We start from the raw sequence: 25080 nt of genomic DNA on the forward strand, positions 1-25080 counted from the left end.
TAAACGGCACTGTAGAATGCTGAAGAAGGTGCAACCGTCCCTTTTTAAGTCAGATATCCGATTGTGAAAGATGTAAGCGAGATTGGGTGATGGATGTTCACATGTTCAGCGCTGTCAGACGAGGGTCTGCTCCTCATCTCCGCTACTGATCATGGGTTTGTACTCATGATTGAGTTGTTGGAGAAACACTCACTCCGCAGAGCTCTGCCAACTGCGTCCCAGCCAGCACCAGCTTGATAGATCACAGGTTTACTCAGCAGCATTAAAGCCCACAAAGCAAATAGGTTGTTAGATCCAGCCAGAGACTGTGTTTTTTTTCTTTTTTCTCAGCAGTGAATGGATTTGCCCTCGTGAGAGCAGGGAGCACAGATCCGGCACAATTGTTCTTACTGGAACTGACAAAGGGCTGTACCTCAAATGCTGTGTCTGGTTGTCCTGTGGAAGCTGTGTCAGAATCAATATTCAGCTCACCTTCAGTCTCCTGGAAAGCTTTTGTGCCCCGTGAACTTTGATTACATAGAGGAAAAATTCTCTTGCTCTCATGACTCTATATAATGCAGGTAGGGTCCTATCTCTCATGTACACACTTTAATACGCAGTTTTTTATAAAGGGGGCACCAGATGTCCTAAAGCAACCGCCCTTTGTTACTTGTTTGTAATACATTTTATTCAGGGAATGAATTCCAAGTGACAGATGCCACCAGTGAATGTCCGCATCACTTTAATGAAGACATGGCTCTGAAATGCATCATCACTGGGGAACTATTTACAGGGAAGGCCTGTAATATTGCAATTGGGTAAGTGGCTGTGCTTTTCCGATTTGGTGGGCAGACATTGTCCGTTTCCTCTGTGGCAGAGCAGATACTAGCAGTCCTTCATTGTATCCAACCTTCCCTTAACCTAGTATCCAAAAAAAAAAAAAAGAAGACGATGATAAAACCCAAACAACTCAGTGTCATTTAGTCAATTCCAACTAATAGCAAAGCCTATAGGACAGAATAGAACCATCCCTGGGAGTTTCTGAGACCATAAATCTTTACAGGAACAAAAAGCCTCATCTTTCTCCCTTGGATTGACTCATGGGCTTGAACTACTGACCTGATAGTTATCAGCCTAACACATACCCCACTATACTGTCAGAGCTCCATAAATCTAGTGCTTGAATCTCATTGGTGCTGAGAAGATTCTTAATAATAAAATAGATGATGGCAATTGACCCGCTCTTTCTGTGCGGCTGGACTGCAGACTGAAGGCAAAAACCCCGGTAGTGGGTATGTGTCATGACCAGTAAGGGAAAAGCTGTAACGTGCTATCAAGAACAATCAAAGCTTTTAATGAAAATGTGCAAACGGACTTTCTTCCTGAAAATTATGATAGAGTACGGAACAACAACAATAAGACCTGTTGCTGTCTAGTCAATTTCCACACACAGGGGTTCTGTTGATGTTGTTGCCATCTGGTCGGTTCTGATCCATAGCAACTCTGTGCACAGCTGAACAAAAGACGGCCCACTCCTGAGCCACCCTCAGAGTTGTTCCTCTGCTTGAGCCCTCTGCTTGAGCCCAGCTCCTGTGTCAATCTCTCGGGGGCCTGTCTCTGTTTTTTCACTGCCTCTCTACAAGCATGATGTCCTCCTCCAGGGTCTGGTCTCTCCTGACCACAATGTCCAGAGGCTGTAAGACCAAGTCTCCTTCCTCATCCTTGCCTCTCAGGAGCACTGAGGCCACCTTATTCCAAGACAGTGTTGTTGTTGTCCTTTTGGCAGTCCACGGGACTTTTGATATTCTTCTCCCCAGCACCACAATTCGAATGCATCAATTCTTCAGTCTTCCTAATTCCATGTCCAACCACAGCAGAGGAAAATTGCCCTTCCAGTTTTCAAAGGCTTCTGTTAATCTTTAGAGAAGCAGATTGCTGCGTCTCTTCCCCTTGCAAAATACAGAACTAAACATTCTATGTGACATAAAGTGTCACTCTGTGGGAATTTGGGCATCCAGATGTGGTGGTAGCATCTGTTTACTCTGGGTTGATGTTTAAAGACTAGTGGCTACGGGCTTCCAGCTCAATAGAAGATCTCGATATTAGCCTATAGAGCTCTGAAAATGAGATCATTATGGCTGTGCCTACAGCACACCTCTTTGGTGAGGTTAATCCCCTGGGCTGCGTTTGGCTCACTTAGTAGGGTGGTAGAAGAGGTTTCCTAAGGATACGCCAGAGGACATTTTCATAGGCCATCCCCAGCACCAATGCCACGAACGTGCATTTAAAACACATTAAGAGAACACTTTAGGCTTATGCCTATTCCTCAGTCCAGTAGCTGTTAATACAGTATTTTATCTTTGTCCAAATTAGTCTGTATTGGCTTACTACAAGCTTGGATGTGTCTCTTCTCTTAGTAATGTTCTTTGTGGTGGTCATGTATCCTAATTTCCTGGACTTGACCCATTCTGTGTCCTCACTGTAAAGGAGCTATTTAGACACAAGACCAGCTGCTCAGCTGAGACAGATGGAGGGGTGGGGATCACATTTTTGTCAGGAATCATATTTCCTCTTTAGTGTTCTGGGTAGTTTAAAACATTTAACATATTAAAATAAGTGCTAGAGCTGAGCCTGATCTTGCCCTGTTATCCAGAGATAATGTGGGGATAGATAGTGTTGTAGGTATCTCCTTTCAAAGAACATTCTTTCTCACGTGCTATCTGATTATATCGGTGGTTCCAATCTATCACAGCGCATTGGTAACAAAATCAGTTCATTTCATTATTTTTTTGTGCCACAGGCTCTCCATCTTCCAGTAGTTTCCAGGACACACTGAGTACATTTATCATGAAGGATTATAAAGGCTCGCAATGACATTTCAAGGGGGGCTGGTAATAGGAATACTTTCCATGAAATGTTGAAAAACTGTGTTCATATCATGAATGTCCAAGGAAGGGCCAGGTTTTAACACCGATCTTCTCTGTAATGTTAGATTATTAGATCCAGCAATTAGTGGAAACCAGAGATTAAATCGGTGTACAGAATTATATGCTAAACCTCCCTGGAGCCCTCACCTGGCTTCAGCATATATCGTTTTACTAATCATACTAGACATGCCTTCCTGCCATCGTTTTGTTTGCTTGTTTTGTTGCTCTGCTTTAAAGCATATCCTCGTCATTGTGTCCTTTCACACTTAAATATTCAGGATGCACTTGTAACTAAAAGTTTCTCACCCCCCATCCCCACCCCACCCCATTTAAGAAAAACAACAATAACACATAACAATGAACCATTCTTACAGATATTAAAAAACAAAGTACCATGGACTTTCAAAAGGACAAACAGATCTGTTGTGGAAGCATAGGGTTAATTTCAGGAAATATTAAACCCCCCTTATAGTCTCAAAATGTCCTTTCCTAGTTAATTTTTATTGGGTTCCAAACAAAGTCTGCATAAAATATTTAAATACTATGCTATGTTGTTTTAATCGTATAGCCTCTGGGGGGGGGGAGAAAAAAATCACCTGTGTTAGATAGGGTTCCCAAGAGAGACAAAACCAGATTGCTAATAATTTTTATATATTTATGTAGATAGATATATAACATAAGAAATAAACAGCTAATTAAATTATAAGCAATACAAATGGCTCAGTGCAACTCACTCCCGTGAGACAGTTGTGAGACACTGGCAGTCCTTCAAGTCTGGAGGGCCGCCAGGTAGTCCTCTGTAGAGCAATTCAGGCTATCCGGGCACAGGCAGCAAACAGCAAGGCAGGTCACCAACAGTCAGCTAGATGACAGGGTCCGACAGTCCCCAGCTCAAGAGATGTAAATTCCAATTGTGTGGCAAAGCAGGTCTTGAAGGAACCTCAAATTACAGCATCACAGTCCATGGGTTAGGTGTCCCACAGGTAGTGTAGCTTGCAACTTGAGGCACAGAACAAGCAAGGCAGCTGCACACTGGTCTGATGATCAAAGAGCAAGAGACCGGAGAACTTGAAAGGCGAGATTTACTGAGCCATTTAGTCCTCTGTCCTTCAATTAATCCCACGTGTGTTTATTGGCCATGTTGGCATAAACAAACTAACTCAATCCCCTCCTTGCCATCCTGGCACCTGTACATAATTCTTTAGCTTCACAATTGCAAATTAAGTAACACCACCTTAACCCTATAATCCTGTGACATTTTTCCCCCACCTATGAAAGTTTGTAAGCCAACCACTTCATGCCTTTATCTCCCCAAATTTTGGGTATCCAATTTATATACTGCCATTTACATCAACCCAATGCTCTGAGAAGACAATCATATTTTTCTACATGAAGAGACTTCATTCCAGTTGGAACCTTGTGAAGTCTGCATCTATAAGCAAATTCAAACCTGGACAGGCCATGCATAAACTCAGCAACAATTTGCACCAGTTCACAGGCTCAAAAAAGTCCAGCTGGTCGGGTTCTGTTTAACTCAATTGTGGGCTACCTCACTCAGCCTCCACAGGGTGTCCATTGGTTGCCTTGCCTTTAGACCATGGGCTCTCAACAACACTCCACAAACCTAGCCCCCTCATGCCAGGTCATGAACCTTAGACCAGTCAACCCACTCTCCTCTTCTCGTTTTCCTCTAAACCAAGTCCACAGGTGTCAGGGGCCAAACTCAACCTGGCTCTTTATTGCTGCATTTCTCCCACTTCCGTTCAACAAGTAGATCCAGGTGGTCACCTAGCAAGCCTGTTCACAGGTTCCCTTTAACATTCAGTCCGAGAGAAGATTTTTCTTCATGGCTCCAAATTTTTTCCAGTTTCTGACAAAGACCATTGGTTCCTGAGTACTCCAAAGCACTGGGTTGTGGGGGGAGGTCAGATGCCTGTAGGCATCCCCCCTGAGGGGGATCAGTTGCCAGACTGCAGTGGGCCCCCGCACCCTGCTGTTAAGGACAATGGACAGGGCTGCAGTCATTGATTTGGTTCCCTTAGGTGGAGTTCACACCCTACTGATAATGGTTCCTATGGAGATCCAGAGAACAGGTCAAAATTAAGCTGCCATCTAAATCTAGGATCCACCCATCTTGTCACATGTATACCCCCAATCCCTCCTCTTCTTATTGCGTGCATTTCCCTAGATTGTCCCCCTCTCATTGCTGTATAACCTGTAGTACAACCCCTTCCTGTAACGTATGTCTTTACCAGTAATTAGTGTGCTTACACGCCCCCAAAGGTATATAGGCCTGGGTTAGTGATAGATCTCTCTCTCTCTCCCTCTCCCTCCCTCCCTCCCCCTCCCTCTCTCTCTCTCCTCCCCCTCTCCTCCCCCTCTCCTCTCCTCTCCTCTCCTGTTCTCCCTCCCCTATTCTCCTTCTTCTTGCCCTCCTTCCCTTCCCCCTCTCTCCATATGGACCATCAAGCAGGGCTGAGGTGAGAATGCTACTATGAAATGTGTCTGACTCCATTATTGCAATATCTCTTTTATCTCTCATGCTCTCGATGACTTTAATATTTACATGTCTCAACCATACAATTGTGCTTACTGAACCCGTGATGAGTGATGAGGGCTGGCACCCCCCAAATCAAACTACACAGGGTGGGGCATATCTTCTCAAAGCTTTTTTACAGGTATGGCCTAAACCCATCTAAAGATCAAATTTTAATGGCTGAAGCAAGTGGACTTACAAACTTTCTATTTTCCGACTTCCCATAGTTCCCCCAGAAAAACAACCAAGTAAATAGTGTGGCTTTATCTGACCTCTGGCTAGACAAAGAAGAAAAACTTCCATGACGGAGAGGTCAAACAAGCATGTGCTCTCTATCTTATGATTTGTTTCTCCAGTACCCCACTCCCAAGGTACCATTATGTGTTAGGGTACTTTAGAGAAACAAATTCACAGAAACTCATGCATAACAGCGAGTTTTATGTAAAGGTTAAGTACACATAAAGAAAACATCCCAACCCAGTGCAACCCAAGCCTACAAGCCCAATGTTAACCCATTAACCCATATGTCCAACACCAGTCCACAAAATCCTCCATCTCACAAAACACACGCAATGACGCTGACTGCAGGAGGAAAGCCACTTCAGTGAATGTGTAAGATCTCAGCACTGGCAGGAGTCTCCACACGACTGCCCCAGCACCCAGGGCTGCATCAGGGTAGGCCCATGCGGCTTCTCCTTGCAGATATCTTGCAGGAAGTGAGCCCTGCAAGCTGAAGCAGGGAACTGCTAAGGCAGCTGCACCCTGGACCAACCATTACAAAGCAAGAAACCTGAGGACTAGAAAGGTGAGGCTCTCCAAGCCATTTATCCCTCTGCTCTTCAATTAACCCCACAGGTGTTTATCAACCAGGTTGGCACAGTTAACATTAACCCTCTCGCCACCTGTTCTTCCTTTGTAATCTGTTCTTCCGGATGTCCTATTGAATTCTCTTCATGTTGGGTGACCTTGTTAGCATTTGAAATACCAGCAGCATCGCTCCCAGCATGACAGCTGTACAGAAGCCACCACAATATGCCAAATTACCAGACCAGTGGTGGCTCCTCCCAGGTAATCACTTTCAGAAGTAGCTCCTTAGGTCATTTCCAGGCTCCTTTGGGTAGATTCAAACTGCCTAATCTTTGGATAGTCACTGAACACTTAATGGTTTATACCACCTGTGGTAGCTTCAGAATCTGGTGTCAACTTGAGACTACTAAGTGTGAAGGGGTGGAGTTTAGCCTGCCCATCAGGTCACAGCTTGCTGACCTCATTTGGAGGCACTAAGGAGATAAATAGCTCGCTGGAGGCCAGAGACACTCTCTGCTTTGTCTCCCTGAAAGACATTCCTGTTGACAAGCCACATGGAGACACACTGGTGGAGTCAAAGAGCTGGAGGAGACATGCCAGTGCTGAGATGCCTCCACCACCACTGTGGAGGCATCTCATGCCAGTGCTGAGATGCCTCCACCACCACTGGATGCACAAGACTTTCTACCCACTATCCTGTGATCCTCCTGCATTCAGCGTCATTGCATGTGCTGCGTGAGTCTGAAGAGGAATTTATAGACTGCGATCAGACATATGGGCTAATATCAGACTTAGGGACTTGATCTGGCCTGGGCTGGGATGTTCTCTTAATATACAATTACTCTTTCATATAAAGCTCTTTCCTGTATATATATATATGAGTCTCCCTTGGTTTGTTTCTCTAGTCTACCTGAACTAACACACCACCCCAGGATGCCTTCCTATATCTGCAGGCATTTTTTCACTCATGTCATTCGTTTGCTAGAGAAAGTGTCGTTTATCCTGCTGAAAAACCTTACATTTAGGTTTTGACTACTTGCTTCCTTATTATAGTGTCGGTTGACTTATTCTTCACTCTTTTATATTTCGTTATCACTTGGATGTAGGCCTAGAAAAATGGATTCGTTCAGTTTGAACTTTTTAGGCAAGCTCAATTCACGGGTGCTGCAGTCACTTCCTGTGGCAGTGTAGCCAACAAAACTGGCGGTACTAATGCTAAGCCTGGCTGGCCAGTGTGTTCAAGTGTCAAGTTAATATCTCCATGATCAAGGTTGCCACCCACCTTCCTCCACTTGAATACCCTTTAAATATAGGCTGACTGATGAAAAAATTATTGTCAAAAAACCTTTCATTCTTCTCTTGTGTTTCACATGGCCTTCTTTCTATTGTCAGACATGTTTCCCTTTCCATTTCTCTCCAAATACAGCTTCTTTAAGAACAGACAGTTAGTAAGGCCCAGGATACACTCTACCTTTCCCTTGGCTGTGGAAGTGCACCATTCCAATATGGCACTGAGCACGGGATGCAAACAGGATGGACCGTCACCTGTATGGGCCTTCCGCATTGAAGCAGTTTACCTGGAGGAGGTGCACTGATTTCTCGGGGCCTGAGCAATACAGAAGCAGCAAAACCTTTAGGGCATCTTCCCTAAGTCAAGGTTTTTCCAGTAGACTTATAGCCAGCTAAAAGCGGTATAGTGAATAAAAGGAAGCCAGAGGAAGAACTGTCTCAGAATGGTGAAGACTACTGAATATACAGTGGGCTTCTGGAAGAACAAACGGATAAGTCTCAGAAAAAATAAGACAAGCAAAATACTTCAGACACATCACCAGCAAAGACCAGTTACTAGAAAAGGGCACAATGTTTTGCTTCAAAAGAGGGGTGGGCGCATGCAACATAAATGAAGGAAAGCCCCCAGTGGGCGTGGCGCAGCAGCCACGGCAGTGGGTCCAACGGACCAGTGGTCATGACTACGGCACCGATGTAGGCATCCTTTCCTTCTGTATCGGGCCACTCTGAATGATGCTAGCTAGCACTATGGCAAGTAACAAGAGCAGTGAACTTATCTGGGAGATTCTGGTGTACAGAAAGCTATGGATGACAGTGGGAACCCAAGCCACATTTTTAGCATCTACACAGAAAACCTGCTTCCGGTTGATGTCCCTCTATTCACAATGGAGGGATGGGAAGAAACTGGTGACCTATCAGAGGGCAATGGCTTTAGATCAGAAAGATAAACCAGAGTTGAACAGCTTTAAAACCTTCTCAGTTGATTCCCCCTCTGAAGCATGCTGGACCTGATCTGGTTTTCAATATTTTCTCGGGTTTTGCTTGTTTGTTTGTTTCATCTTGGGGTTTAGCTTACATGGATTTTTCCATTGGAGGTCACCCTCTGGGATTTTGGTTCTCTGTTGTTCTGTTTGGTAGGATATAAACCCCAGGATTGATGGAACTATAGAGACAGCAAGTACAATAAGGGTTCCTGGGGGGCACAAGGGAGAGGATGGGGCAAAGGGGGGCTGATATCAAAGAGCTCAAGAAGGAAAATAATGCTTTGAAATTGCCTGTGGTGGCACTTGTACAATACGGCTCGATGTGACTGAACTGTGGAAGACAACGATATCTGTATTAGCTCCTAATTACATGGTTTTGAGGGGACTAACGCAATATTCATAGAATGGTCCAGTCAACTAGCCTAAAAATAAGAATAGCAATTAATTTGTATGTGTTTTTCAAATTATTGTTATTTTATATAACACAGAAGTCAGAAATAACATGATTTCTCAGATAACCCAGTGAGCCAGCTTTGGAGCAAGTGATTCCATTCTTGGGGAAGATATTAAGGTTTCAGTAAGAAAATATTTTAGACAAATAGAGTCTTCTTTATGCAGCAACCAAACGGGACAGTATCATTTTTCAACTAAAGCATAGTTTTTCCTTAGCCTCTGGCCATGTCTGCATGACGGAACATTCTGAAGAAATAATAGAAACAGCAGCCACTTCATGAGTGCTCATTGCGTGCCAATCACACATACCAGGCATCGTAAGCTCTGAGGTTCTGAGATTTAATATAATTTGATCAAGATCACACAGCTAGCAACTGTCAGGGTTTGTCTCATCCTGAGGCCCCCTTGCACATGACACTACATTGCTCTCCAGATGGAAAGCTCTGAAACAAAATGTCACATCATTTGCAGCCCCTGTGCCGCAAAGATTTGTGTAGTAGCCACTGGCAACCGTCAGTGTTCTAGAGCTAAACATTTGTACTCCGGGCTACACGTTTGGTAATCAAGTAACAAGACGGAGAATTCTTTTCAATGACATTAATGAACGCTCTGGAAAGCTTTTAGACCAGCATTCACTACTGAAGAGTTTATGATTAAGGAAGCGTTGAGAATTCAGCAAGCTAGATGAGGAATTTGTGTATGACTTGCATTTTGGTGGCCATTATTTTAATGACTGATACTAAGACTAATCTGCAAAGATTCTTGTGTACGTGGCTCTAATGACGGTGTAGCAGTTGTTTCTTCCAGGCACCATCCCTGTTTGGGAGCAATGGACACAGGAAACAATAGCTAAGTTGGTTCGGTGGCAACACTATTCAGGGTCCAGCACTTTTGGCCAAAGTTTTTACCAAAAGAGAATTGATTGGTATGCTGGGTTCTCTAGAGAAGCAAACACAGTGTTGCTTGTATAGATATATAAACAGAGAGCTCTATATTAGAAAAAATGGCTCACACAATTGTTGAAGCAAGTAAGTCCAGTCTGGTTCAAGTCTGTGGGTCAGAAATTAAGCTGATGGCTTCTCCTGACTCATGGGGGATGATGAGCCAGGAAGCAGGAAGATAAAGAAGGAAAGCCACAGGCTAGTGCGTGCTAGAAGATCTGTGGCTGGCAGAGTTGAATGAATCCAAGGTCAGCAGGCTCTAGTGGCTCCCAACAAGCTCAAAAGCCAGAAGCTGATGTGCTAGATGCAGAATCCAGGCCAGCAAGAAGAGAGACGCTCCCCACTACATCCACTTAAATATCAAGTATGCCATGACCCCGTGGAGACATCATCAGGGGTATGACTGAGTAATTCCTCTCTCCTAGAATTGATTACATTGTATCATATCACTTTACGGAAGGCACCTCAATTGCTAAACCACTGAGAATCCTGGCCCAGCCAAATTGAGTGCAAAAACTCGCAGTAGGTAATCTCATATCTGTGCTGGACTACACGGCTTGTAATTTGCTGCCTATTTGTTCACAAAATAATTTGGTTGAATTGTTTTCAACCGAAACGTAGCCCTTAGTCGCATTTTCTTTCCCTGGCTCGCAGGCCTTTCCAGGTGCTGCTAAGACAGCTGCGCGACTGCCGCAAGTGCTCAAGGCACTCGTCGCTCACCACGGCTGGGAGGTTGCATCGGCCCAGCGGTGCCTTGGAAGAGAGCCCCACGCTCTGCTTTCAAACCTCGGACCGGGAAAACCCCGAGAGCACAGTTCCACTATGGCACACAGTGGGTTCCCATAAGTTGGGGTCAACTGGATACTGAAATTCCTCTGAAAAATATAGTTGCCAAGTAGGAATAGTGTTTGGTCAAACCATAGGTTACACCTGCATCAGTTCATATACACAAGACTTGGCAGACTGCATATTTTTAGCTTAGGCCCTAAAACAAAACCCATTGTCGTCTAGTGAATTGTGACTCATAATGGCCTTCGAGGAGAGAGGTGATTGGCCTTATAATATTTCCAGGACTGTGGAATCAGGCTGTCCATCTTTCACCCAAGGGGTGGGTTGTTGAGTTCAAATGGCAAGCCTCTTCGTTAGCAGCTGGGCACTTTTATGGCGTCACCAGGCCCCCTTCATAATCTACATAGCCACAGCACAACACAAAATTCATATAAAACATTCTCACCCGGCTGCTACAAAGACAACCTTAACTACTCAATTTCTGTCATTTTAAAACCAAGGCTTAATTATACCCGGGGCACATCATAACAAACCAACACACTGCTCACAGAGCAAACCCTCGATGCTCAGTCTTTAAATGAGACCATGTAGTGACTCCATCTGAACATACAGATCCCACAGGTGACGGAAACCCAGTAATTGCAAGGAGCATCCCTTTGCAGTCATTATGTTGCTGTTGTTAGGGGTCATCAAGTCGGCCCCAACCCATAGAGACCCTGCTGCACAACAAAACAGAACACCACACGGTCCTGTGCCACCTCACAATGGTTCCTTTACCTGAGCCAGTGATGCAGCCTCTGTGTCAGTACATCTCGTTGAGGGCCTTCCTCTTGTTCGCTGCTTAACAAACATGATGCCCTTCTCCAGGGACTGGTCTCCCCTGACAACAGGTCCACAGTACGTAAAACGAAGGACTGCCATCTTTGCCTCAAAGGAGCACTCAGGTCAAACTTCTTCCAAGACAGATCAGTGCGTCCTTTTAGCAGCCCGTGGTTCTTTTACTAATCTTCTCCAGACCACAATTTTGAACGCATTGATTCTTCCTCATTTGAAGTTCAACTTTCACATACATAGGAAGCAATGGAGAAAGCCATGACTAGAGTCAGGTACACCTTAGTCCTCAAAGTAACATCCTTGATCTTCATTGCTCTAAAGAAGACTTGTGGAACAGATTGACCCAATGCAATATGTCTTTATCTCTCGTCTGCTGCTTCCATGGCATTGATTATGGATCCAAGCAAGATAAAATCCTTGCCAACTTCAATCTTTCCCCTATTTATCAGGATATCACCTATCGGTCCAGTTGTGAGGGGTTGGGTCTTCTTTACATCAAGTTGTCATCCATCCCAACCGCTATGATCTTCATCAGCAAAAGGTGCAAGTCCTCCTCACTTTCAGTCAGCAAGCCAGTGTCATCTGCAGATCACAAGTTGTTTCCAAACCTTCCTGCAATCCTGATGCCACATTCTTCTTCATATAATCCAGCTTCTCTGATGATTTGCTCAGCAAGCAGACTGAACAAGTATGGTGAGCAAATACAATCCTGACGGAATGGGAAGGGTGGTTCAGACTGAGAACTTGTGTTGAGGATGAAGCTACTGGAGTTTGCAGTCTTTGGTTTGCCCCCCTCCTCCCCCCCACCAGGTATCCCATCCATGAGATGCATTAGTTAACCCCTCCTGTGTGGGACCTCCACTCAAAGAATTCAGGTATCCCCTAGTTTGTAGCCTCTCTGGGCAGTGAGGGAGAGGAAGACCCTCAATGAGATGGATTGACACAGTGGCTCTACCAATGGTCTCAGGCCTAGGAACAATGGTGAGGGTGGCACAGGACCAGGCAGTGTCTCATCCTGTTGGGCACGGGGTTGCTATGGGTTGGAACCAACTTGATGGCACCTAACAATGACAGCGACTGGAAGCGAGGCCAGCAGACATCCATTTGGGGGAGGGTTTATTGATGGTATATGCTTTGTAAAAAGTACAAAGGATATATATATATAATATATATATATATATATATATATATATACACACACACACACTTTCTTTTTTTCTAAGATTGTATCCCTTCCTACAAATCCAACAATCTGAATACTTTAGGGACCCATTTTATTATTGAAAGCAGAGTAAAACTTTGTCTCATGACTCTAGAGAATATTTTAGTTAGCTTTGTTTATGCTTTGGTTTTGTCTGTATAGTCCCCCCATTGCCCTTTTGAGAAGAAGGAAATAACTAAAAGCTGGCCTAAGAAATTAAGGAGCTAGACACTTTTTCCCCCCATGCAGAAGAAGAAGGGGAGACTAGACGTTTCTTTCATTATTGCTCTTCAAAAATCACTGCAAAACTTTTCTTCTCTTTAAACAGTTCAGACAATTTCATTTTAAAGTAACCTTCCTCTCTTTTTTAGAGGCAATGTAAAACTTCAGCATCAAAGAGAAATCAGGACAATGTTTTGGGGCAGATTTTCCCCAGAGATGTTTGAAGAACAGGTGAAATTTTGTATCAGAATTTTTTTTTTCAAAAATACAGAGAAATTTGAGGCAAGAGAAGATGGTAGGGAGAGGATACTGCCACTTTTCTTATGCAAATCGACATACACTGTACCCACCCACCAAATTATGAGAGGTTCTCATGTGAATATTTGTTTAAATTCGTCATTACTCTCTCCCTACCTTCCTCTGTACTTCGCCTTCTTTCTTTTTGAAGAGATTCCACTGAGAATCAGGACCACCCTGACTCCTAACAGATAAGCCAAGAAAGGTACCTGTCCCCGTGCCCCTAAAGTGGGACAACATGGTTCCACTTGACCTATCACATACTCTGACTGGAATTTTGAATTCGGAGTGACACACAGAAGCAGGGCAGCTCCAGTTCCCAAAGGCCAGTGGTGTGGTCTGTGTGTGGGAGAGTCTGGACCTCCAGCTTTGCTGGTCAACTGTGTGAACTCATCTGATGTGCTTTTATGATGGCCCGAGTCCTGGCGGCAGAGTGGGTTACACTTGGGCTGCTAACCACAAGGTCAGCAGTTCAAAACAACCAAGCACGCCACGAGAGCAAGATGAGGCCTTCCACTCCCATAAAGTCTTGGAAACCCACAGGGGCAGTTCTACCCTGCCCTAAAGTGTCGACCCGATCCTATGGCAGTGAGTGTTTTATGTCACTCAAAGTGTGTTTCCAATACTTGCAAGAACCAGACTAACACAGGCGCTTTCTGATACATAGGCCTGGAGATCTGGAAGTTCACCTGATGCCTTGTCTGTGGGGATGCCCTTTTGTAATGGTCTGGTCTGACCCCACTCGGTCCATTTCTTTCACGATATTTCCTTGTCCAAATCAAGGTTAGAAGAACCACGTAATCACCAATACCTCACAGAGAACAAGGTCAAAGAGACCCAGCCTTAAGAAAAAGATTCACGCCCTGTGTCTTCGTCTTGTCAACATGAGCCGAGTTCCTATTTTCTCCCGGATGGGAGTAGCTCTAGAAAAGTCATTGGTGTCTTGAGCTACAAAATCAGGTTTGCTTAGCTAATCCTTAGGAACCATGGGAATGTTGTGCTTCAAGCAATTGTCTGCTAATCACAAGGTCAGCAGTTCAAACTGACCAGCCTCTCAGAAGAAGAAGATGTAGCAGCCGGCTTCTGTACAGATCAACAGCTTGAGAGCCCTCTGGGGCAGTTCTGTGCTGTCATAGAAGGTTGCTCTGAGTGGGAACAGACTCACTAGCAATGGGTTTGGTCTTAGGCAGCTAAGTCTCTGTGAAGACAAACTGTTAAGTTTCTCAGGTGGGAAATACCTCGGTTCTTGGCTTCCCATGAGAAAGAACCCATGCCGAATCCTGGTTTGTGACCCAAGTGGGTTTTTATGAAGGATGGAAGAAGTTTCAGGTTTTATGGTCACTGAGCAGGGGCAACCTCCTGGGACTGCACCCCCACACGTGGTAGCCTGACACCAGAGAGAGAGACCACAGCATGGCCAGGCGGAAGGCAGAGAAGCAGCTGAAGGGCCTGGCGGTCTCAAGGTCCTGGTATTTGAGGTCTTGGGCTGGGAGGACTGGTCCAAGATCTTGGCTGAATTAAGCCCACCAGGCCTACTTTGGGCCCACCCACGTGTACTGCCCACCTGACTCAGGGCCTAAATTTGGAGCATGCCCACATAGTCTTTATGGCTTGCTAAGGGGGGTACTTCAGGCATGTGGAGAGGGACCACCCGGGGTCCCTGTTCTGCTACCTTACATAACTTCTGAGAGGTGGACAGCTACTGTTTCCGCCTGCCATTTGCATCCATCTCTGGATGGTGAATGTAGCCACCCAGAGCTAAGGACAGCTATTACCAGCTAAGACATTCCCATGCACCTCAAAGGAGAATATAATTTATCAAGCAGTATGTGTTCAATGATTCAGAAAGATCCATATGTGCTTTTGTTTCAGCCGCTCTAATAAGAATGTGTCAGGTTCAGTTATATTCTTCTGTGATCCGGTTCATTCCTGACTAAGCCAGGGTCCGCTGCCTTCCGGGGGGTGGGGGTGGCGCTCTCACTGCGGGGCTCGGCTCACTTTGCGAAAGGGCTTTTCATCGTCACACCGGGGGAGCTTTGGGTTCACAGTGAGCCCTTAGTAGGATAATAATCAAATCAACGTGACTCAAAATCCCCTCCTTCCCACTTCTGTTTTAACACCAACTTCAGCACATTCCTCTTTGACACTAACCACTGGAGAGGAGCCCTCATGGCACTGTGGGCCAGGTACTGGGCTACTAACTGCAAAACCACTTCACAAGGTGGCTACTCTGGTAAAGATCTACAGTCTCAGAAACGCTGTGCAGTGGTTCTCAACCTTCCTCACGCTGCAACTGTTTAATACAGTTCCTCATGGGGTGGTGACCCCCCAACCATAACATTATTTTCGTTGCTACATCATCACTGTAACTTTGCTACTGTTATGAATCAGGTGACCCCTGTGAAAGTGTTGTTCGACCCCCAGTGGGGTCACCACCCACAGATTAAGAACCACTGTGATATAGTCACTATGAGTTGGAAATAGCATGATGGCATTGGGTTGCTTTCTCTACCCCCCCCCCACAGGGTATGGAGGGGCTTTGGAAGCACCCAGAGCTTGGCCAGATGCCACAGTGAAAGGACACCATCCTCCAGATGGCCAGGTTGGTCCCAATCTCAAATACCAGTCACAAGCATGAACGTTCCCAGGGATCCCCTCAATTCTGCTGCCTCAGCATTCAGGGCTTGCCTATTACTCCTTTAGGATGCCAGCCTCTAGCTCAGGTTCCCAGCACCCTCACTTCTAACTTGTTGGCTCCTACTACGCCCCCCCCCCCGAGGGTGTGTTAATGCAATGGGACTCATAGAAACCACTATAATTACAGTGATAGCTTCATTAACCAGGATAAGTCAGAATCAGCCTAAAGAAGAGAGATGCCTAGGATAGGACGAGGTCGCAAAGGATTTCCAGCAGGGAGCTTCTGTACCCCGATGAGGATGTGTCACCTTCCTGAGAGCCGATGTCTTTCCTCAACCAGGAAGCTCACAGAGGTTCAGTGTCTAATGCTCTTTCTCACGTGCCATCAAAAGGTGGTCCTTATAAGGGCGTATCCTGAGGAGGATCTGTCTGGCTATGGAGTTATCAGGCGGTGTGGTGGTTACATCATCTGGTGTCAATTTGGGACTTGAGAGGATTAACAGTGAAGGGGTGGAGTCCAGTCTGTCAATCAAATCACAGCCAATGAGGCCTCTGTGTGGGCATGGCTTTCTCCTGAGAATCCTGGGAACACCTGTGTTTTCTTCCTGGGAAATGGGAGACACGTTCTCTCTCTGCTCACTCCCTTGGAGACGTTCCATTGACCAGACACGTGGCACTACACTGATAGACCTTGTGCCTTGGGAACTGGAGAATCCACATGGAGACCCCTGCCAGCACTGAGATGTTTACAACACCACTGGATCCAAAGAATGTCTACCCACTGGCTTGTGATTGTCCTGCATTCTGCATCATTGCATGTGTTTCGTGAGTCTGAAGAGGAATTTATAGATTGGTATTGGACATATGGGATAAAATCAGACTTATGGACTTGATCTGGACTGGGCTGGGATGTTTTCTCCATGTTCAATTGCTCTTGATATAAACCTCTTTCTTATACACATGTATATGTGTGTTCATGAGTTTGTTTCTCTAGTCTACCCAGACTGACACAGGTGGTGTCATCAGGTGGGACGCTCAGACATGACCAGCCTCACCCGAGTCACCTAAGTGACATAGACTATTAATTAGGTATGGTATGAGGTCTTCATAAAAGACACCAAAGCCATAGGGAAAAAGCCAAGGTTTTAGGGGTAATCCCTCAGGAATTGAGGACAAAGAGTCAATTCTTGGGGTATGGTTAAATTCTAAGCCCCACAAATCTCTCCTTCAATGAGCAAAACACCATATTTTCTATCCAACAACAAGGACTCTGACAGCATTTCAGCAGGATCATTATCCACCACCAGTTGTAGAAACGCCCCCCCTCCCAAAAAAAAAAAAAAAGTCTTGGGCCATGTTTCCAAGGGTGATTTAGAGGAGCACAGGAATGGCTGGAGCCAGAGGCCAATGCAGAACAAGATGCCGCATTGTTTAACAGACCAACAGAAAATGCCACTCTTTCCAGCTCCTGCTGTAATGAAGGTCACGTCTTCCGGGTTGGAGACAACTGGTGTCCCAAGGGGATAGACTATTGTGCAGTCCCAGGAACGTGCTGTCCGACAAATAGATGGAGAAATGCATGAACTGCAGTGACTACTGTGAACGCTGCCCGGAAGGAAGATGGTCCTCATCTGGAGTCAGACAAACCCTCGTATCTTTGTACAGAAGAGAGACCCTGGGGATAAACCGCGGAAGCTTCTGTGAAGTAGAGTCTTTTTAATTTCATTTGTTTTGCTTGGTCTGTTTCTACTTCAATGCCCCGTCTGCCTTCAGGGAGAAAAATACACGACAAACACCACGGAAGAAAAAACAAGGTAGAATTTTCTCCCAAGGCCACTGAAGATTCACTATGTGGAGAATGGCAGCTAGCAAGTCCTCAGTAGGGAGGGTGTGTGAAGGGAGGGGGGGAGCCCCTGGGTGGGTGAATCATTAAGGCTCGCTGTTCTACACGAAAGGACTGGAGGTTCGAATTCACTCAGAGAGGCCTCCGATGAGAGGCCTGCCGGTGCACTTCTGAGAGCCACCGGCCCTGGGAAGCCCTAGGATGCACCGGTCAACTTGGACACACCTGGGGCCCGCCACGCGTTGGAGCGGAACAAATCGTACCAGGTTGGTTATGCGAATGAAGGCAAAGTCATCCTCCAGGTGTATTTCTGGGCTATCAATTTTTGGGGTGTCTGAAACCAAGGTAACTTTCCCGAATGGCCTAGGCTGAACTTGTTCCTGTTGATATTTCATGCTTGCATAGATTTCTTTTCAGCTTTGCTTTCGCACGTGACATTTGACAAGTTGCATTTCAAGACCTGCTCTCCACCTTTGCTTTCTTTCCCTAGGAGGGGCTGCAACAGGTTCTGGGGAAGCGGCCTGAAAATTACTGCGGGGCTTTCCCGAAGCTCCCCTGGTGTGTGATGGTTGGACCTTGTCATCAATCCCCCGGGAAACCTGAACAACAATGCCAGTTCTTATGAGAGAAGAACAAAGGAGAGAAAGAACATCGAGTCCACCTTTGGGGTGGGGGAAACCCCAAACATCTCACCCATTCTTGGATTGAAATTCCATCTACATTCCAACCTCCGGCTTTGAAGGATGTCCATTACTGTTGAGTGCCTAGACTTTGCTGTTGAATTTCATCAGGAGGAGGTCCTGCTGTTGTTGATGCTGCTGCTGTTGCTAGGGGCGGAGTCGGTTCAGACTCATAGAAACACTGCCCAGTCCTGCTCCATCCCCACTAATGCTCTGATGTTGCACCCCATCAGTGCAGCTCCTGTGTCATGCCATCTTATTGAAGGTCTCCCTGTTTTGGTTGCTGTCCCGAGACTGCCCTTCTCCAGGAACTGGTCTCTCCTGACAACATGTCCAAAGTCCTGAGACAAAGTCTCTTGCATCGTTGCCATGTAAGGAGCATTCTGGCTGTACCTCTTCCCAGACAGATGGGTTTGTTCTTTTGGAAGTTCACGGTACTTTCAATATTCTTTGCCAGCACCATCATACAAATGCATCTGTTTTTCTTCAAGTGTCTTATTGACGATGCTAAGGCATTCGACGGTGCGAACCGTAGCACACGATGGATATCCTTGAGAAGAATCGGAATCCCAGAACGCTACATTGTGTTCATGAAGACCCTGCACACGAATCAAGGCAGTTGTGTGAACAGAACAAGGACATACAGCATGGTTACAAACCAGGAGAGGTTTGCATTGGGGTTCCATCTTCCCACCATACTATCTGATCTGTATGCTGCGCACATAATCAGAGACGATGATGGATCATATGAAGAAACTGTTGAAAGGTTAGTCAAGTACTAGAATTGTTTCAACATTTCTGCCTCTCGCTTTCTCATGTACTCAGAATAGTGATGATTGTGACTATTGATCAAATGCCCACTCTCTTCTAAAGTGCCGTGCTAGGTGCTTTGAACCTTTAAAAGCCAGTTACCTGGTGGAATTGTCACATTTAATTTTACAGATCCTGAAAGTACGATCCTGAGATTAAGTCACTTTGGACCAAACTAAAAAATCAGAACACTTGCCCATGAGCGGGTTTCAACCTATGGCAGTCTTGGGCGGGTCAGAGGGGAGCTGTGCTGCAGGGCTCTTAAGCACTGATTTTGGGGGAAGTCAATCACCAGGCCTTTATTCCAAGGCACCTCTGGATGGATACGAGTCACCAAACTTTTGGGTAATAGCTGAGTGCTTCCTCATCGTTGGCATCCAGGGACACGTGCTTTCTGGGCATGAGCCGCTTCCCTGTCGCACAGCATGTTTCAGGTTGTCATAGTACGTGCTCAGGGAGAGTCCTGCTGGCCCTCTGGGTTGATGAGTGCATGTTCTGGTTCTTTCTCGTCTTCATGCACACCATATAGCCTCGACAGGACTTCTTCCTTCACTTTTGTAATTGCTTCTGAGCCCTTTCAAGGGAAAACTCCTGGAATCCCCTTCAGCGGGGTGTCAGCGTCGGCTGCTAGGGGTTGATAGGCATCATCAGAGGCTGCAGATCAGAAGATGCTTCATCACAGAAAGCGTTCTCTGGCTCTGAGAGATGAAGCGACTTGGGTATTTCTTTCCATCATCATGGTGGTGTGTGAGTAAGAATGAACCGATTTGCTGTCTAAGGCTCTTGGACTCAGAGCCTTCAAATGATGCTGAGACACCCTACTAGCCATCAGAAATCTTGTATTGGTATTTCCAGAAACTCTAAAAGCTCGTACACATGTTTAAATGCTGGATTAATTAAGAGACAGATGCACAGTGCATTGATGGGGTGTCTTGAATATTTGCTAGGTTTTGTTCCAGAATGGTTACACCTCCTTATAGTCTTGCTTCTCCCCAAACAAGCCGTGCTTTCCTTCTGCAGACCCCTAAGAGGGTCCAGAGGTCTATGAAGGGCAAGCCAATTACCATTGAGCCGGAAGATAAATGCTGCCCTGTGGGTTCTGAGCACATCAGTGCACACGTGTTTGAGAGTCCACAGCTTACGGCAGAGGGGCATCGCTCCAGGAGACAGATCAAGCTGGACCATAGAGATGGCGTGTGTCTGAGGAAATCCTCTGAACCCAGTTTAAAACAGGGAACAGCTCTGGTCACAGCTATTGATATCAACACTGTTAGAAGGCTCTCTACCACCTGTCTGTTGGTTTTTCAGCCCAGGCTGGCTTAGGTGTTCTTTTGATGCTGGTGATTATGTCACTGCTATTTCAAATACCAGCACAGCCAACAACCTTGGTGGACAAGTTTAGGGGAGATTCAAAACTAAGACAATCTAGGATCAAAGGCCTGATGATCGACTTTTGAAATGCAGGCAATGAAAGGCCTGTGGATGATCACACCAGACTACTGTCCAGTAGGGTGCTGGCAGATGATCACTGTTGGTTGGAAGGCACTCCTGACGCCCAGTAGCTATGACAATGGATTTGAACATGCCTGCAGTTGCGAAGATGGTGTGGGCTGAGCAAAGTTCTGTTCTGTTGCACATGGGAACCCCACAAGTTAGAGGTGACATGACAGCAATGGCTAATAGAGAAATTTCTCCCCACAAAGACGCGTGCGCACACACACACACACACACACACACACACACAAACACACACTTTGGCTTCAGGCACTTGGGTAAAGAATTCCTTCTTTGAGGCCAAAGGAACACAAATAGGTCACGTGTCTCAGGATATTGTGATTTGGGGGTAAGGCTGGAATGGCCACAGCCCCCACACCTATCTTGCTTCAGCGCACCGTACAAACGTGCCCTTGACTGCCTGGGGGGTTGCGGGGGCTCCCAGTATTGATGCCTCCTCTTTGTGAGGAAGCACATTTCTTTCGAAGAGTTATAAACTGGTTATTGCTTCAGATGATGAGCTAAAATCTGCATCTTTTTTTTTCTTCATTTCTACTTTGGGATCCCAATGCTTCCTTTCCACCTCTTAGGCAAATAGTCAATAGTGTTTAAGTTTATGATTTTGTTGTTGTTGTTCATCCTATGTGCTAGTTCTTGTGAAAAATTGGCTTCAGTCTACAAACCCTTCTGCACCGACGGGTAAATTGAGAGTGCACTGGATTAGCATGGCATCAGAGGCGTTCCCTTCTCGTGACCCCTGGTGAACTTGTCTCCTGCCTCTAGCCAAGTCCCCAAGTGCCATCTGGATTCGGATGAGCTTGAAGGACGCAGGTTGGGCAAAGCTGTTGTTAAGCCTCTTCACAATGGGACTCCGAGGTGCTTCGTCCTCTTCTGCCTCCTTCATGGAGACAGACACCTGACTTTGAATCTTCCCAATAGTCTTCTTGAAATTTGGGCTGCCTCTTTCTGAACGATGCTGCTTTCCCGCGCTTCTATTTTGCGACCTATAAGAGGGCAGGGTTACGGGTTCTCGTGCTTCTTAAACTTTCAGGAGCATACATTTTACCTCGAAGTCGACTGTTAGTTAAACTGCGACACTGTGTTTCAGCAGAAAATTAAATCGAGTGGAAATCCAGAGAACTGTCTGATCTGAGATGGACAAACACAGATAGCCAGGGAAGACGACGGGTCAATGCTGTTCAGGGCTGACTGGCTTCTTTGGATGTCTCCTCCAGCAGGGCCAATGGCTGCAGAGGTAGCTGGTGTTTGGTCAAGTGAAGGGCCCGCCCAGGTGAGGGACTGACATCGATGCAATCGTGGACCCAGTGACCATGACAACCATGGATGTGTTCAATTTCCTTGGGTGGGAAATGCCTTGGTCCTTGGCTTCCCATGAGAAAGAATTCCCGCCAAAACCTGGTTGGTGATCCAAGTGGGTTTGTATAAGGGATAGAAGCAGTTTCGGGCGTTATAGTAAACTGAACACAGGGACCCTTATGGCACTGCACACCCACCTGGCAGCCTGAGGCCAGAGACTGAGACAGAGACAGAGAGACAGAGAGAGAGAGAGAGAGAGAGAGAGAGAGAGAGAGAGAGAGAGAGAGAGAGAGACAGACAGACTGTGGCCTGGCTGAGCAGAAGCACAGAGGAGCAGCTGGAAAAGAGAGCGTGGTCTCCAGGTTCCAGCCTTTTGGGGGCTGCGGCTGGGAGGCGTGGTCAATGGTACTGGTTGACCCCATTGGCTGAATTAAGCCCACCTGGCCTAGACTGGGTCAATCCATGTGTACTGCCTACCTAGGTGTACCACCCCCCCTCCCCTGGCTCTGGTGCCTGAGTTGGCGCATGCCCTTTAGTCTTTACTGGCTTCCAACTTCCTGTAGGGGGTCCCTAGGCATAGAGAGGAACACCCCTATCTTGTTACCTAACAGATGCGAACTCACTAATCATGGCGAGGAGGGGGTAGAACAGGGCAACGTCTTGTTTTAATCTACATGAGTTTGCAATCAGTTATAACTAGTTTGCCAGTAGCCGCCACCACCAACCAAGATGCGGAAGGCCTCTTAAGCTTTTGACCTAAAGGCAATTGTTTGCTCCGGAGATGAGACTTGGCTCTGAACAGAAACTTCCAGACCTCTGCTGCTGGGAATAGAAGTTTGACAGATATCTTAGCATTTCACATGACGATCTTTGAAGAAACATAGAGCGATGACCTCCCTGTTATGACTGGCAGATACCTGGACCACCTGCTGCCAAAATAAACATATGCTCCCCAGGACAGTTTAGGTTTAAAATAGCGCCTCACTGTGGAAGCGGCGCTTATAAAGTGGGGCTGGGACTTGCTCTTGGTTCTCTGTCAATTTGCCTTCTGTGGTTTAAAGATTAGATGAGAAATCATACATTCACTGATTATGGTGGGTCGAGACAGACGTCAGATTCAGGAAATTGTCAAAAAGCTTTTTAGGAGGGTAAGGAATTTTGAAAATTGGAATGAGCCCTAGAAGTTCCTTTAGGGAAGGAAGTACTGTGTGTTCTCCCTGGCTTCCTCGGTCTCTGGCACTGAATAAATGCTGTCAAATCATGGAATAAATGCATGTGGAATGTGCCAACTGAGAACCATAAGATAGGAGTACGAAATGAGCACTCTAGGAAGCACCGCATGGGATTGTTGCAAGATTTCCCAAAATATATTCCTTGGGGAGCTATATCCACAAGTTTTTTCCCTGAAAAAAAAAAAAAGAACAGTTTAAGTAGTCCAATAAATCAAGGAGTGTGTGCATACTTTATGCCACGCTTGGAGCGCCACGGAGTACATTAGCCTGCTAGCGAATCTGAAACCTTCTGTCATGAGGAACCTGCGTTGGTTTTTGTTGGCTTGTTTGTTTTGGTTTTCACCCCTGTTGTTTTATTTAACCGAGTATTGCCGTTTCGCTGGCTCACGGTGTACCTGTTAGGAAATGCTGACTATGAAAATAACGAGAGGAGAGGACACGTTTTAACTGGGGCATATTCTATCAGAGAGATCCTGAGGATGCCATGCCAGGGCTCCTGCAGGCACAAGCCTAGGAAAAGGTGTTTCTGGATTTCCCAGTCGAGGCAAGCCTGCATGGATATGTAACAAGCTCTACCCCTCACCCCCATCTTTCAACCCCTTGACATACATTTGGGGTCAGCTTCCCCACTCCTGATAGGTCCATTCTGCTGTTGGGGAGGGTCCTGTGTCTAAAGGGGAGGGAATGACATAGTCAAGGCGGAATGATCATCCTCTTACTCCTTTTGATAAGTTTGGCACCTTCACATAAGTGACATCCGTCGATATAGGTATATTGATAGGAAATACTACTTTGAGCATCCTGTCACACGTTTTGACGTCAGCTTCGACGCCTCAGATTTGTTTGGACTGTTAGACAGGAAAAGAACTGGGATAGACCGCCTGGACCGGAGGATGTGCACTGGTACAGAGAGGAACTGGAAACACAGGGAATCCAGCACGGATGACCCCTTCAGGACCAGTGGTGAGAGTGGTGATACTGGGGGGGTGGAGGGAAGGTTGGATAGAAAGGAGGAACTGATCACAAGAATCTACATATAACTCCTTCCCTGGGGGACGGACAACAGAAAAGTGGGTGAAGGGAGATGTTGGACAGTGTAAGACATGACAAAATAACAATAATTTCTAAATTATCAAGGGCTGTTGAGGGAATGAGAAGGGAGGGGGAAAATTAGCTGATACCAAGGGTTCGAGTAGAAAGCAAATGATTTGGGGAATGATGAGGGCAACAAATGTACAAATGTTCTTGACACAGTGGATGGATGGATGCGTTGTGATAGGAATTGTACGAGCCCCCAGTAAAATGATTTAAAAACAAAAAGAACTGGGATATATCACTCTCTGTTGCGGCAAATTTGATTTAATGTAAATATTGGACTTCAAGTCCTTATAGCTTTTCCACAGGCTGTTATTACCCCATTTTTTAGGAACGATTCCAATTAGACTATCTCCCTTTCGTGGCAGCCAAGCCTGCCCCAACAAAGCTAGTGGCGTCATTTCCATTAGCACTCTGCTTATAGAACAGATCCCAAATGGAAAAAGTGACAGGGCCGAGCGTAAGAAGGCTTTTGCATCAATAAATCAACAAACGGAATTTCCGAAGAGATGGCATGTCTTTCAGCTGTCCTTAAAGGCAGGAAACAGATCGGGACTTTATATGCTTAAATGCTTGGTCCTTGGCCCCTTGCCAGCTTCCTCCCAGGAGCTGACCACAGAGTCCAGTGTTCCCAGCAGGCATGTGACGTGCTGCCTCTGCACTGGCCTTTCTCATCCCGATGACCCCACACACCATGCTCTTGTTGAGCAGAG

At 46.0% G+C, this 25080-nt stretch overlaps 1 long non-coding RNA gene across 1 annotated transcript; it reads left to right on the forward strand.

Moving 5' to 3' along the window:
* The first annotated feature begins 207 nt into the window (after positions 1-207).
* LOC142451340 (uncharacterized) lies at positions 208-19179 on the forward strand. Its single transcript, XR_012784986.1, has 3 exons — positions 208-560; positions 674-797; positions 18230-19179. It is a non-coding gene; the product is annotated as an uncharacterized LOC142451340 (long non-coding RNA).
* Positions 19180-25080: the final 5901 nt, after the last annotated feature.

Source organism: Tenrec ecaudatus, chromosome 6 (genome assembly GCF_050624435.1).
Source record: "Tenrec ecaudatus isolate mTenEca1 chromosome 6, mTenEca1.hap1, whole genome shotgun sequence".
Lineage (NCBI taxonomy): Eukaryota > Metazoa > Chordata > Mammalia > Afrosoricida > Tenrecidae > Tenrec > Tenrec ecaudatus.